We start from the raw sequence: 14,009 nt of genomic DNA, 5'->3' as shown, positions 1-14,009 counted from the left end.
GGTTCTGCAGGGGAGGTCCCAGACCAGCGGCCTCAGCCTTGGTGTGGGGCTGGAGGATTTCACTTCTGAAGTTGGGGAATCACTGTACTAGCATATGGGAGCCTGTTTGTGGTATCGTTGCTTCTAGGCCAGCGGCCCAGATGTCAGAATGACCTGGAGGGCTTGTGAAAACACAGATTGCTGGGATTTATCTCTAGAATTTTGGACTTAGCAGGTCCGGGTCAACCTGAGAAGTCGTATTTCTAGCAAGTTTCCTGGTGATGCTGATGCTGCCGATGTGGGACCACACTTGGAGGGCCACTGCTCTAGGACACGTTGGCAAAGAAGCTCCAAGAAGAACACTTGTGGTAGGGGTCTGAGCTCTTTCACTCAACTGTAGAAGCCATCTCAACTCTCAGAGCCTCAGTCTCACCACTTACACAGTGGGGAAAATGTTTATCCTGCATATCTCGTAGGGTTGTTGAACCAAGATGCAAGATAAAAGCTTTTGGATCCTCCTGTGATCTTCATACAGAGTAGCTGAGGTAGGATAGAGGATATTGCATTCTTTTTTAAAAAAGAGAACAAGCGAATGAGTGACAAAGTATTTTAATCATAAGCAGTGAAGCAAGAGTAAGGTGTTCCTTCCTTTTCTTCACTGTATACTGCTGGTCATCTGCTTTGCTGGCTGTTGGGACTTTCTCTTTACCTACTTCTCTAAAGTCCTTACCCCACCTGCTCTTAAAAGCCAGACTTTTTAGCCAAGTGGCCCTTATTGTGGAGGCTGCAATTCCTTCTTCTGACTCTTCCTTGTCAAGGATGTCTGGGGCTTTTTTGGTGATTGGGGCAGTGGAAAATACTGAGTTTGCCATGTTGAAAATGCTTCATGATGTAAATGTACATACAGATATTTCACATTTTCAGTGATGCCATTGACTAACAATAAGGGAGCTAATCATTTAGAGCCACAGTTCTCAAATTTTCTGGTCTCAGGACCAATTTACACTTTGCTTGAGAACCCCAAAGAGCTTTTATTTATGTGGGTTATATGTATTGACATTTACTGTATTAAAAACGAAAACTGAGAAGTTTAAAAATATTTAAAGTAACAGTAAATTACATGAGACTGTAAATAATATACTTTTTATGAAAAATAGTTATTTTCCAAAACAAAAAATGTTTAGTGAGAACATGTGATGTTACATTACATTTTCTGTAAACCCTTTTAATGGCTGGCATAAGCGGAGTCAGCTGGATTCTCAGATCTGCTTCCATATCCAGTCTGTTGTGATATGTAGTTTTGGTCGAAGAACATGAAGAAAATCTGGCCTCATGCAGGTGTGTAGTTGGGAAAGGGAGGAATATTTGAGTAGCCTTTTTCAGGCAATTTGGTACTGTATCACGGCTGTACAAGGAGTAGCTTCTTAGAAGATTCGATGCAATGTAGAATCTGAAATGATATCAGCGGAAAGTTTTTGTACTTGGTTTCATTGGCATTCATTGGTGTCTCTTGGCCTTTAAATGGCTCTTTTATCTGTGCATGGTTTTGTGGTATCTTGTATTGGTCGTTTGGAAAACATTGGCTCAGTGAGTTACACACATCTTTCAAATGTTGACACATTTCACTGTACACTATGTACAGAAATCTCATTTATTAACATCACCACCTGTGTCGAAAAGCCTTAAAGTATTGGGAAGCTCTCCTGTTCATTGTGGAAGATCTAGGCTCTCCGAAATAATGATACTTGCTTGAAAACTGGCAACAAAACTGTCTGTTGTTTTCCTTGCAGTGGCAGACTTATTTTGTTCATTTGTGAGAAAACGCTTGCCAAATACTGAAGTCTGAATAACCATACTTCGTCAGTCGGTGTTTTTCAAGCAAAAATGGCATCCCGTGAGAAAAGCTTGCACCTCAGCTGCACAGTTGCCTTTCTGCAGTAACAGAGCAGGAGCACCCTATGTTCTTGGCCAGCAGGTCCCATGATGAGCATGCACTTAGCAGTCTCAATGTTGTTGGGTGCCATTAAGTCAGTTTTGACTCATAGTGACTCCATGTGATGCACAATTGCTTTTCTAGAGAATTTCATCAAGGACATTCTTAAGTGAAACTGGCAGCCCCCTCACCCCAAGTGCTTGGCAGGGAAGGAGATAATTACTGATGGTACATTGTAGGATCACTGCCTAGATTCGTGCTGGCAAAGGTGCCGGCAGTTTCGTACACGACTGCTTTTGCACTTGTGGAAATGTCAACACCAGGAAAACTTCTTAGTATTATTATGAAAATAGTTTTAATCTTGTGCAGCCCGTGACAGGTCTCACTTGGCCCCAGGACACATGCTTGGGCTGCCTTTTTTTTCTTTAATTTTTATCGTGCTTTAAATGAACGTTTACAAATCAAGTCAGTCTCTCATACAAAAATTTATATGCACCTTGCTATATACTCCTAATTGCTCTCCCCCTAATGAGACAGCCCGCTCCTTCCCTCCACTCTCTCGTTTTGTGTCCATTCTGTCAGCTTCTAACCCCTTCTTCCCTCTCATCTCCCCTCCAGATAGGAGATGCCAACATAGTCTCAAGTGTCTGCTTGATCCAAGAAGCTCATTCTTCACCAGCATCTTTTTCTGTCCCATTGTCCAGTCCAATCCCTGTCCTAAGAGTTGGCTTTGGGAATGGTTCCTGTCCTGGGCTAACAGAAGGTCTGGGGGTCATGACCACCGAGGTCCTTCTAGTCTCAGTCAGACCATTAAGTCTGGTCTTTTGATGAGAATTTGGGGTCTGCATCCCACTGCTTTCCTGCTCCCTCAGGGGTTCTCTGTTTCATTCCCTGTCAATGGTTTTAGCCGGGAACCATCTAGTTCTTCTGGTCTCAGGATGATGTAGTCTCTGATTTATGTGGCCCTTTCTTCTCTTGGGCTCGTAATTACCTTGTGTCCTTGATGTTCTTCATTCTCCTTTGGTCCAGATGGATTGAGACCAATTGATGCATCTTAGATGGCTGCTTGCTAGGGTTTAAGACCCCAGATGCCACTTTCCAAAGTGGGGTGCAGATTGTTTTCTTAATAGATTTTATTATGCCAATTGACTTAGATATCCCCTGAAACCATGGTCTCCAAACCCCTGCCCTTGCTATGTGGGTATTCAAAGCATTCAGTTTATTCAGAAAACTTCTTTGCTTTTGGTTTAGTCCAGTTGTGCTGACCTCCCCTGCATTTGGGCTGCCTTTGGAGAACCGCTTGTTCTCTTGGTGCTGCAGGGGCTTGCATCTGGACTTTGGACTATAAGGAGCCACTGAGGCTGGCCTTGGCTCACCTTGCTGGTTGTTTTGTCCATATACTTCCCTTTGCTATCCATATTTGGCTGTCACTCTGTTTTATTTACCTGTCACTTGAGCGGTTTGTATTATTTGGTTTTGGAAAAGAAATCATTTTTTAGAACATAGGTGTTTTGGTCTTTATCTTGGTTATTTGAGAAAGTTTATCCTTTATGACGTTAAATCAGTAACTTTTTAACTAAAAATTTAGATTAGTTTAAATAAAAATAGGTACCCAGCTTTCTGTCGTAGTCCTTAAAAACATCTACCTCTCCATCTACTCTGAACCAAATGGCTTATGACATATGACATGCAGCCCTAGTCTGGAAGGGGTGCAGTGGTCAGGAATGGCGGCAGACAGGCAGATATCCTGTGTAGACAAGGGCCACTCGGTGACATTCGGGGAGGCGGGTACTCTGCTGGTTAAAAGGGAAAAAAATCCCTACAACATAATTGACTTAAAGTGAAATACACTAGAAGTTACGAAAGTGAGTGTTGCTTCCTTCAGAGTAGTGACCTTGGAGACAGTACAGTACATCCAGTGAACATGCCAAGGTTTGGCATGGCTTCCAATGCTGCCTTTTAGAATTTTTCACGTTGTGATTTTATCTTAACTCCACAGATTGTGTCTGGATGTACTGTTTTAAAATCATATTGCATCAAAGTCTATTAATACTTTCCCGAGTACATACGAATACAGTTTTGTAGTCTGAGAGGACCTTGTTGCTCACCTAAAAACAGTGGACACGTTTTTAGTTTGGGAGATTTATTACAGTGCGGAGCCCTGCTGGTACAGTGGTTAAACATTCAGCAGCTAACCAAATGGTCGGTGGTTCAAATCCACCAGCCGCCCCTTGGAAACCCTAGGGGGCAGTTCTGCTCTGTCCTGTGGGGTCGCTATGAGTTGGAATTGGCTCAATGGCAATGGGTTTTTTTTGTTTGTTTATTACAGTGGAACCCAGCAAGGTCTGGGAGCAAGTGCTCATCTGGGAGTCAGAGACCTGCGTCCTCGTCCTTCTCTCCCTCGGACTAGCTGGATGAAGCATGTAACTTCTCACCACCTCTAGCTGTGATTGCTTGGATCTTGAGTCTTAGCTGTCATGTTCCGTGGTTCACAGGTTCTAGCACCGTGGAGGCAGGATTCCCTTCCCCATCTGTGAGGCGGACCGCTGAGCGGCTGCTCTGCAGCTTTCCCTTCCCCGTCTGTGAGGCGGACCGCTGCGTGGCTGCTCTGCAGCCTTCCCTTCCCCGTCTGTGAGGCGGACCGCTGCGTGGCTGCTCTGCAGCCTTCCCTTCCCCGTCTGTGAGGCGGACTGGTGAGCGGCTGCTCTGCAGCCTTCCCTTCCCCGTCTGTGAGGCGGACCGCTGCGTGGCTGCTCTGCAGCCTTCCCTTCCCCGTCTGAGGCGGACCGCTGCGTGGCTGCTCTGCAGCCTTCCCTTCCCCGTCTGTGAGGCGGACCGCTGCGTGGCTGCTCTGCAGCCTTCCCTTCCCCGTCTGAGGCGGACCGCTGCGTGGCTGCTCTGCAGCCTTCCCTTCCCCGTCTGTGAGGCGGACCGCTGCGTGGCTGCTCTGCAGCCTTCCCTTCCCCGTCTGTGAGGCGGACCGCTGCGTGGCTGCTCTGCAGCCTTCCCTTCCCCGTCTGTGAGGCGGACCGCTGCGTGGCTGCTCTGCAGCCTTCCCTTCCCCGTCTGTGAGGCGGACCGCTGCGTGGCTGCTCTGCAGCCTTCCCTTCCCCGTCTGTGAGGCGGACCGCTGCGTGGCTGCTCTGCAGCCTTCCCTTCCCCGTCTGAGGCGGACCGCTGCGTGGCTGCTCTGCAGCCTTCCCTTCCCCGTCTGAGGCGGACCGGTGAGCGGCTGCTCTGCAGCCTTCCCTTCCCCGTCTGTGAGGCGGACCGCTGCGCGGCTGCTCTGCAGCCTTCCCTTCCCCGTCTGAGGCGGACCTCTGCGTGGCTGCTCTGCAGCCTTCCCTTCCCCGTCTGTGAGGCGGACCGGTGAGCGGCTGCTCTGCAGCCTTCCCTTCCCCGTCTGTGAGGCGGACCGCTGCGTGGCTGCTCTGCAGCCTTCCCTTCCCCGTCTGTGAGGCGGACCGCTGCGTGGCTGCTCTGCAGCCTTCCCTTCCCCGTCTGAGGCGGACTGCTGCGTGGCTGCTCTGCAGCCTTCCCTTCCCCGTCTGAGGCGGACCGCTGCGTGGCTGCTCTGCAGCCTTCCCTTCCCCGTCTGTGAGGCGGACCGCTGCGTGGCTGCTCTGCAGCCTTCCCTTCCCCGTCTGAGGCGGACCGCTGCGTGGCTGCTCTGCAGCCTTCCCTTCCCCGTCTGTGAGGCGGACCGCTGCGTGGCTGCTCTGCAGCCTTCCCTTCCCCGTCTGAGGCGGACCGCTGCGTGGCTGCTCTGCAGCCTTCCCTTCCCCGTCTGTGAGGCGGACCGCTGCGTGGCTGCTCTGCAGCCTTCCCTTCCCCGTCTGAGGCGGACCGCTGCGTGGCTGCTCTGCAGCCTTCCCTTCCCCGTCTGTGAGGCGGACCGGTGAGCGGCTGCTCTGCAGCCTTCCCTTCCCCGTCTGTGAGGCGGACCGCTGCGTGGCTGCTCTGCAGCCTTCCCTTCCCCGTCTGTGAGGCGGACCGCTGCGTGGCTGCTCTGCAGCCTTCCCTTCCCCGTCTGAGGCGGACTGCTGCGTGGCTGCTCTGCAGCCTTCCCTTCCCCGTCTGTGAGGCGGACCGCTGCGTGGCTGCTCTGCAGCCTTCCCTTCCCCGTCTGTGAGGCGGACCGCTGCGTGGCTGCTCTGCAGCCTTCCCTTCCCCGTCTGTGAGGCGGACCGCTGCGTGGCTGCTCTGCAGCCTTCCCTTCCCCGTCTGAGGCGGACCGCTGCGTGGCTGCTCTGCAGCCTTCCCTTCCCCGTCTGTGAGGCGGACCGCTGCGTGGCTGCTCTGCAGCCTTCCCTTCCCCGTCTGAGGCGGACTGCTGCGTGGCTGCTCTGCAGCCTTCCCTTCCCCGTCTGTGAGGCGGACCGCTGCGTGGCTGCTCTGCAGCCTTCCCTTCCCCGTCTGTGAGGCGGACCGCTGAGCGGCTGCTCTGCAGCCTTCCCTTCCCCGTCTGTGAGGCGGACCGCTGAGCGGCTGCTCTGCAGCCTTCCCTTCCCCGTCTGTGAGGCGGACCGCTGCGTGGCTGCTCTGCAGCCTTCCCTTCCCCGTCTGTGAGGCGGACCGCTGCGTGGCTGCTCTGCAGCCTTCCCTTCCCCGTCTGTGAGGCGGACCGCTGAGCGGCTGCTCTGCAGCCTTCCCTTCCCCGTCTGTGAGGCGGACCGCTGCGTGGCTGCTCTGCAGCCTTCCCTTCCCCGTCTGTGAGGCGGACCGCTGCGCGGCTGCTCTGCAGCCTTCCCTTCCCCGTCTGTGAGGCGGACCGCTGCGCGGCTGCTCTGCAGCCTTCCCTTCCCCGTCTGTGAGGCGGACCGCTGCGCGGCTGCTCTGCAGCCTTCCCTTCCCCGTCTGTGAGGCGGACCGCTGCGTGGCTGCTCTGCAGCCTTCTCTTCCCCGTCTGTGAGGCGGACCGCTGCGCGGCTGCTCTGCAGCCTTCCCTTCCCCGTCTGTGAGGCGGACCGCTGCGTGGCTGCTCTGCAGCCTTCCCTTCCCCGTCTGTGAGGCGGACCGCTGCGTGGCTGCTCTGCAGCCTTCCCTTCCCCGTCTGTGAGGCGGACCGCTGCGCGGCTGCTCTGCAGCCTTCCAGCCCGTTCCCTCCAGCCCTGTCTCCTTAGCAAGGAAGCAGGCTTCTCGTGGTTCTGGTTTTTGAAAGGAGCCTTTTGATTCTTAATGCAGCAGATAGTTTAGAACTTGGCGTGACTGCAGTTGAGTTTTATGCTGTCAGCTCCTAATCCATATACCCGCTTTGTTTGGTGGGTAAAACTGGGGAACAAGAAAAGTCAGGTGACGGGTTAAGACTGATGCAGAACTGGGACGAGAGCAACAACCAGCATGTACTGACTGGCTGCTGTGGGCAAGGCGTTTTGAATGGCTGCTTGTGAAAATTCCATGACATTGCTTCCCCAGCAGCCCTTTGAGGGATGTGATGGGATACTTATTTTCATAGATGAGGAAGCTGAAGTTCAGGGAGCTGCCTGAGGTAGAGAGGTAGTGTTTGAGCCAGATCTAGGTGGCTGCAAAGCTGGTTTTCCCTACATTTCTGGATGGAGACCTTCCCACACCCCTCCCCTAACCATGAGACTTCTTTCTTCTCTGTGACTGTTTTAAGCTCTTCTAAGGTATTGAAGAGATGTTATGATGGGACATCATTAATTTTTGATGAGAGTTGGTGATTTTATAAATAAACTGCTTAACATTTATGGACTTAATTTTTGACAATGGGCAATAAAAACGTAGATGAGAGAATGCTGATGTTAAATCATAAACTTGGGTTGAAAAGGGGTCTACCTCAGGGGATTGGCTGTGGAAAACTGCAGACAGATGTGCTTTGTTTGGGCGAGTTAAAACAGTCGACAGGATGTGCCAGTGTGCGACATTCAGATGTTCCCAGTTTGCCTTTCCACATCAAGAACCAGAAACTCAATGTTTTGTGGATTATTTATTTTAAAAAATGCGTATATTTTATTCCCTTAGCAAACTCCTAGGGTACCTGCTTTGCCCTGGCTGTCGTGATGAGCACTGGGCACAAGAGGAAGCATGATCGCCCTTCGTGAGCCCACGGCATGGGACGTGGGGGGGGCCTCTGGGATGGTTCTCCCCTCCCTCCCTGTCTCAGGGGAGGGCGCCAGGTGGGCATGGTGCTGGAAGCCCTGCATTGCAGATGTGTAAACACTACTGATGGCTGTTGTAAGGGCGAGAGATGTGCTGAAGGAATGTTCTGTGACCTCTTCTGAAGTTGTGGACTTTGCAGTCAAGGATCGTTTGCAGATCGCTTTTGTGGTTTCTTGAGGAGAGACCTCTTCCATCTACATGGTCAGGAATTCTCGGGGAAGAAGTGTCCCCAGGTAGATCTTTAAGACCAGTTAGCAGAGAATGAGAATTCTTATGTGTTTTTTCATATTACTCAGCATACTTTTTGGAAGAATTTGAAGCAACGAAGTCATCCTCACAACATCTCTGATGATGAGAGTTGATGATATTAACCTAATTTGTTATTGGAAGAAGTTTAAGGAGGTTACTTGCAAATTTGTTCAGCAAATAAATGGGAAATGGAAGGAAAATATTTAGCATCTGGTTCAGTGCATTATAGGATGCCTTTTGGTTTTGTTCTGAACCCAGAAATTGGTATTTTAATGGAAGCATTCTGATTTTATTCCCAAAGAGCTCATGCTCCTGGTGACCAGGAGGGAGAGTACCCTGCCCCACCTGGCCGTTCTGACAGAATTGCTTCAGGTGACTTCTTCCACTTTGAACCAACACTCCTGACGTCTGGGAATGTGCCCGGGAGGAGTCTGAGGCCTTTTTTATAGAGATAGTACCTGCAGGGTTTTCCCTGGCCTCGACTTCCCTTCTGTAGGGGTCTGAAGCAGAGGGATTTTCCATGACACCCTGGGATTGTAAGTGAACATGCGAAGAGAAGTAGCTTATGACACTAACGCTGAAATACACAGTATTTGCCATATAAAAAAACAACAAAAACTCACCAATTGCAGTTGACTCATTTCGGACTCATGGTGACCCCAGATGCGTCAGAGTAGAGCTGTGCTCCACAGGGTTTTCACTGGGTGATTTTATGGAAGTAGATCACCAGACTTTTCTTTCATGGCATCTCCAGGTGGAATCGAACCCCCAGCCTTTCACTTAGCGCTGAGCATGTTAACAGTTTTCACCACTCAGGGACTCTGTTTACTTTGTGAACTCTGCTTACTATGCTAACTTATCTTTAGGGAGAAGTAGTTACTTTAGAATTGTTAGTAGTTCCCTGGTAAATTTTGTGTTTGAAACTGAAGCTTCACTGAATCATTTACATATTTGTACATCGAGTTATCTGCATAATTGCTTTTTTACTTATCAGCGGTCTGTGCTTCTTGAACTTCTGGTTATTTTTTTCTGTCACCAGAAACATGACTTTCAGAAGAGGACAGCTATTCTTTGCATATTTCTAATTGAGAAGCTAGTTAGCTGAGAGTCACGGTGGAAGGGCAGCTCACCATCTGTCCAGCCCCTTTTCCTGTCCTCAAACCCATTGCTGTTGAGTCGATTCGTACTCATAGCGACTCTGTAGGACAGAATACAACTGCCCCACGGGGTTTCTAAGGAGTGGCTGATGGATTTGAACTGCTGACCTTTGGTTAGCAGCTGTAGCTCTTAACCACTGCACCACCAGGGCTCCTTCCCCTCTTCTACAGATAAGGGAACAAATCCAGAGGCGTTAAGTGACCCCATCAGGGCCACACAGCCTAGTCTGCATATTTACATGTTTAAACTTTTCACGTCCAAGCAGAAAATGTTTGATCATCTGTACTGAGTAGTAATGATGAGCTGGGTATCCAGCCGAGTGCTTTATGTGCGTGACCTAATTTAGAGGGATGGTGCCTGTGTTTTATCGAGAGAACATGGAGTTCTAGAGAGGGGTGAGTCACTTTCCAGTTGGCTCTCAGACCTTCACTGAGCTCAGAGTGCCCTTTGCATGTGCCTTTTTGTTCTGCCGATTCTTTCCTTAAAACTCACACCTCACCACCACCACCGCCCTCCGAGTCACCACGCCAAGAGAAGACATCAGCATGAGACTGCACCAACTCCTCCTTTAGCCTCTGCGTTTGTCCGCACGTCTTTCTGCGTGTCCCAGCGAAGAGGCGGAAATCCTGTCTCGCCTCACCTCCTCGGCGACCTCATTCTGTAACCCCCCTACTTTCTCTGCCCTTCTCGGATCTGTCCCTCTCTGTGGGCCCATATATTTTGTTTAACAAATGCTGCAAAGTGCTTACTACGTGGCAGGCACTGTTCTGAGCACTTTGTAAGCATCAACTCACTTAATTCTCTTAATAGCCCTCTGGAATAAACACTTCAAACTGAGGCACGGACATGCCCAGGGCTACGGGGCCCTGTTTGAAGGCAATCCCATTCCTCTCATTTTAAGGAGAGGAACACCAGTGCTTGACTGATCCCCTTCCACGAAGGCCCCATCTGTCTTTTTGCCTTCTCAGCTGAATGTTGGGAGCTGTTGACATGGCCGTTCTCCACCCATCAGCACCTTAACTTGAGCACAGCTGAGCTTCTGGTCCACTATTTAATAGCAACTACTCTTAACAAAGTTACTAACAGCCTCTTGTTGCCTCTAATGGACACTTTTCTTACTTTCCTTCTCTGTAGCACTTGAACTTGGTGATTACCACCTTCTGAAAGCTTTTTCTTGGTTTTTCCTTCTCTTGTTGCTGAGTCTCCTGCCTGCTCTATAAGCATTGTTATTCTTCAAGTCTCTGCCTTTTTTCTCACTGTCAGTATGTTCTCTAGGTGAGTGAACTTATCTGCTCCAAAACTTGACCTTCCTTCTCTTGGTTAATGACGTGAACAGTCAGGTCTTCAGCCCAGCTTTCTCTCTTGAGCACCTCACTTTTATGTTGTATTGGTTGTAGATTTTCTCTGCACCCCGCCACTACCCCAGGTAAATCCAGCTTCACTTCTCTTCCCTGTATTTTGGTGAGTGGTATCACCATCTGCTTGGTCATCCAAGCCAGAGTACTGTTTATCATCCTAGACTTTCTCACCTTCCGACTTTTAGTCAGGCACCAAGTTGGATGTTTGGGTGGTACATCTCCTCAGCATCTTTCTCCTTCTTTGCCGCACTGTTGTCTCTCTCCTGAATTCCTGCAGGAGCCTTCTAATTGGTCTCCTTGGCCTCAGTCTTGTACCATCCCTACCTGCCCTAATCCATGATCCACTTTTTTAGCAAGAGCAATTCTTTTAAAATGCGCATCTTTCTAAAATGCAGAGCTTAAAGATTTTGGAGTGACTTCTCAGTGAATTCAGAGTAAATGATAAGACCCCTCATCATCTGGCTTCCACTTACACCATATTGAGATATTTGCAGACTTTCTGCATCACTGCAGACATTTGTGTCTGTCCTGACTGTCCCATCCTTCCTGTGCCCTGCCATGCCTCAGTCTCCCGCTTGCCCCTCAGGCCTGGGCTTGGGCAGATCCTGCAGACCAGTATGTTTGTGAGCTTCCTGTCACAGTGAGGATGTCCCTTATTTGCTCTGTCCCTGTCTGTCGCTACTAGCCACATGCTAGCCTTTGGGCACCTGAACGGGGCTAGTATGGCTGTGGAACTGCATTTTAAGATTTATTTAATTTTATTGAATTTAGATGTAAATCACCACGTGTGGCTCGTGGCCACCATATTGGACAGGGAGGGGTGCCCTGTGTCCCCTCAGGCCCTGTTCTCATTTCACTAGAGTGCTTTCTCGGAACAACAAAATAGTATTGGAGTTAGAAAAGCTACAAAAAATAAACGCAGGAGTTCAAAGCTATTTATATGAAGACTTAAGTATGTAAGGGTGCAAGAAAAAAGGTTTTTCTAAAGGCTGTTTCTGACTTATTGAGCCAATTATTGCCACCATATTCACATGGTTACTTGCTTTATATTCAGATTTATATCTGAAATGCTTAAATGTAAACTGCCAACTGAAGGGGATATGTATTCTAGGTGAATATAACAATCAAAATTTATTTCAAACATTTTATTGTCTATTATGCCAGATAATTTTATAGTTTTAAGAGATACTTGAATATTGGATTGTGAGTGAATATTGGTGCTGCTTCAAATAGGTGAGAAAGCAGCATGTAGAAAAGTTAGGACTTTTTGGATAAAAGATGTTCAGATATAACAAGCAAAACAAAACAAAAACAATAAAACCAAACCAAACCAGTTTCTTTCAAGTCAATTTCAACTCACGGCCACCCCGTGTATTATAGAGTAGAGCTGCTCCGTAGGATTTTCTTGGCTGTAATCTTTGTGGAAGCAGATCACCAGGCCTTTGTTTCAAGGCACTGCTGGGTGGGTTTGAACCATTAACCTTTTGGTTAGTAGTTGAGCGCTTAACCGATTATGCCACCCAGGGATCCCTTTACAAGCAGGAGGTAGCACTTAACGCATTTCTCTTTGGGGCTCACCAAAGTATAAGTAGAAGGCAAAGCAGGGAGAAAAGGTTGCCAGGCTCTCTGGCCCTCGGGGTGGGAAACGACACAGGCCACCTCGCCCTGGTAGGTTGCCCTGGAGGCTGGAGCAGGTCATCACAGGAGCGAGAGGTTGTAAAGCTAGAAAAATGCCACCAGTGTGGTGTCTCCTTTTAAATGGTAGGTCCTTTAGTTCCCCGCCCCAGCCCAACCCCTCTTCCCTGAAGAGGCAGCACAGTTTAGCCACCCTTCTATGCTTCTGTTACCCAGCGGCTGAGTCTATCAACATTTTTGAGGCCTTGGGCCTGGCACTGGGATACAAAGCGACAGATGGAAAGTGCAGGGCTGCCTTGATGGACTCACCTGACCGGGGGCGGGGATGTATTTATAGAGAGTAGGGGACATCATGGAGGTGGTGCGGGGCTGGGCGATGTTTCATTCTGTTTTATACATCAGGTCACCGTGAGTTGGAGCCAGCGCAACAGCAGCTGACAATAAGAAGGAACATTTAAATGGGTTGTGATGACAGGAATGGAGTCTGTGTTCACATGTCAGCCTTTAAACAGGGCATCGCTTATTCAATGAAAAGGAATGTGGAAAGGATGTTTCAATAGTAAAGTTGCACAGAAAATTTAAATCCACTCTACAAAAAAACTACCCTTGATTCTGACAGGTTAAAAGCTACTGACTACGCAGTTTGTATGCAGCCAATAAAGATGATTTGGGTACCGCTGATGTAAACAATTTCAAGCACCCCATGATCTTTAAGAACTTTTGGCATGAGCCATCTCCTCCCCATTTTAGGATGGCACAGTTAGAGCCAAGGGACTGTAGCAGTGACCTCGCGGAGCTCTGATGGTGACTAGACCAGTGCAGAGCAGCTGTGAGTTTGATTTTTGAAATAGGAAATTGAGGTACATGGTCTGACAGAACTTTTTTTTGTTGTTCTCTCTAGGTATAAGCTGCAATCTGGAAGATGTACTGTAGGCAAAAACATATTGTTTTGTTGGACACTTTGATTTACACAGAATTTTTAAGGCTCTTTTAGAAAATTACAGATATGTTTGTCAGAGCCTCTGATCTTTAAAAGCTCTGAATTCTTAGTAGTTGAGTTAGAAACCTTTAGCTTGTATTTCTCAGAATAGTTTTGTTTTTTTTTTTAACACATGTATGTGAAGAAAAACTAATCTATGGCAATGGAAATCATAAAGTAATGGTGGGGTTGGGATGAAAAATTGACCAAAGAGGAGCAGAATGGGACTTTCTGAGTGATAGACATTTCATGGATCTTGGTTTGGATGGTGGTCACATGGGAGTATATAATTGTCAAAACTTATTGAACAGCACTTAAGATCTGTGCCTGTTATGGCATATAAATTATATCTCAATTAAAAAAATGTAATTTAAAAAAGAAGTACAGGGCATCACTGGATGTTCGTCAGTAATAATAGAACAAGTAGCTTTTTTTATAGATTTAAATTCTTACCAAAACTGTCCTAATTTCTCCCCTACCTTTCTGACTCTTTGTATTATCTATTGCTGGGTAACAGAGTACCCAAAAGTTAGTGGTTTAAAACAATGATGGTTAGTTATTTCGTGGTTTCAGTGGGACAGGAACTCAGATAAGGCAC

General features: G+C 48.4%; 1 protein-coding gene across 6 annotated transcripts in view; it reads left to right on the top strand.

The window, feature by feature from the left end:
- Nucleotides 1-14,009, top strand: part of CHD7 (chromodomain helicase DNA binding protein 7) — a 225,699-nt gene that overhangs the window by 43,708 nt on the left and 167,982 nt on the right. The gene's annotated exons all lie outside the window — the stretch shown is intronic.

The sequence above is a fragment of the Elephas maximus genome, chromosome 15 (genome assembly GCF_024166365.1).
Source record: "Elephas maximus indicus isolate mEleMax1 chromosome 15, mEleMax1 primary haplotype, whole genome shotgun sequence".
NCBI lineage: Eukaryota > Metazoa > Chordata > Mammalia > Proboscidea > Elephantidae > Elephas > Elephas maximus.
This window is presented reverse-complemented; position numbering and strand designations above follow the sequence as displayed.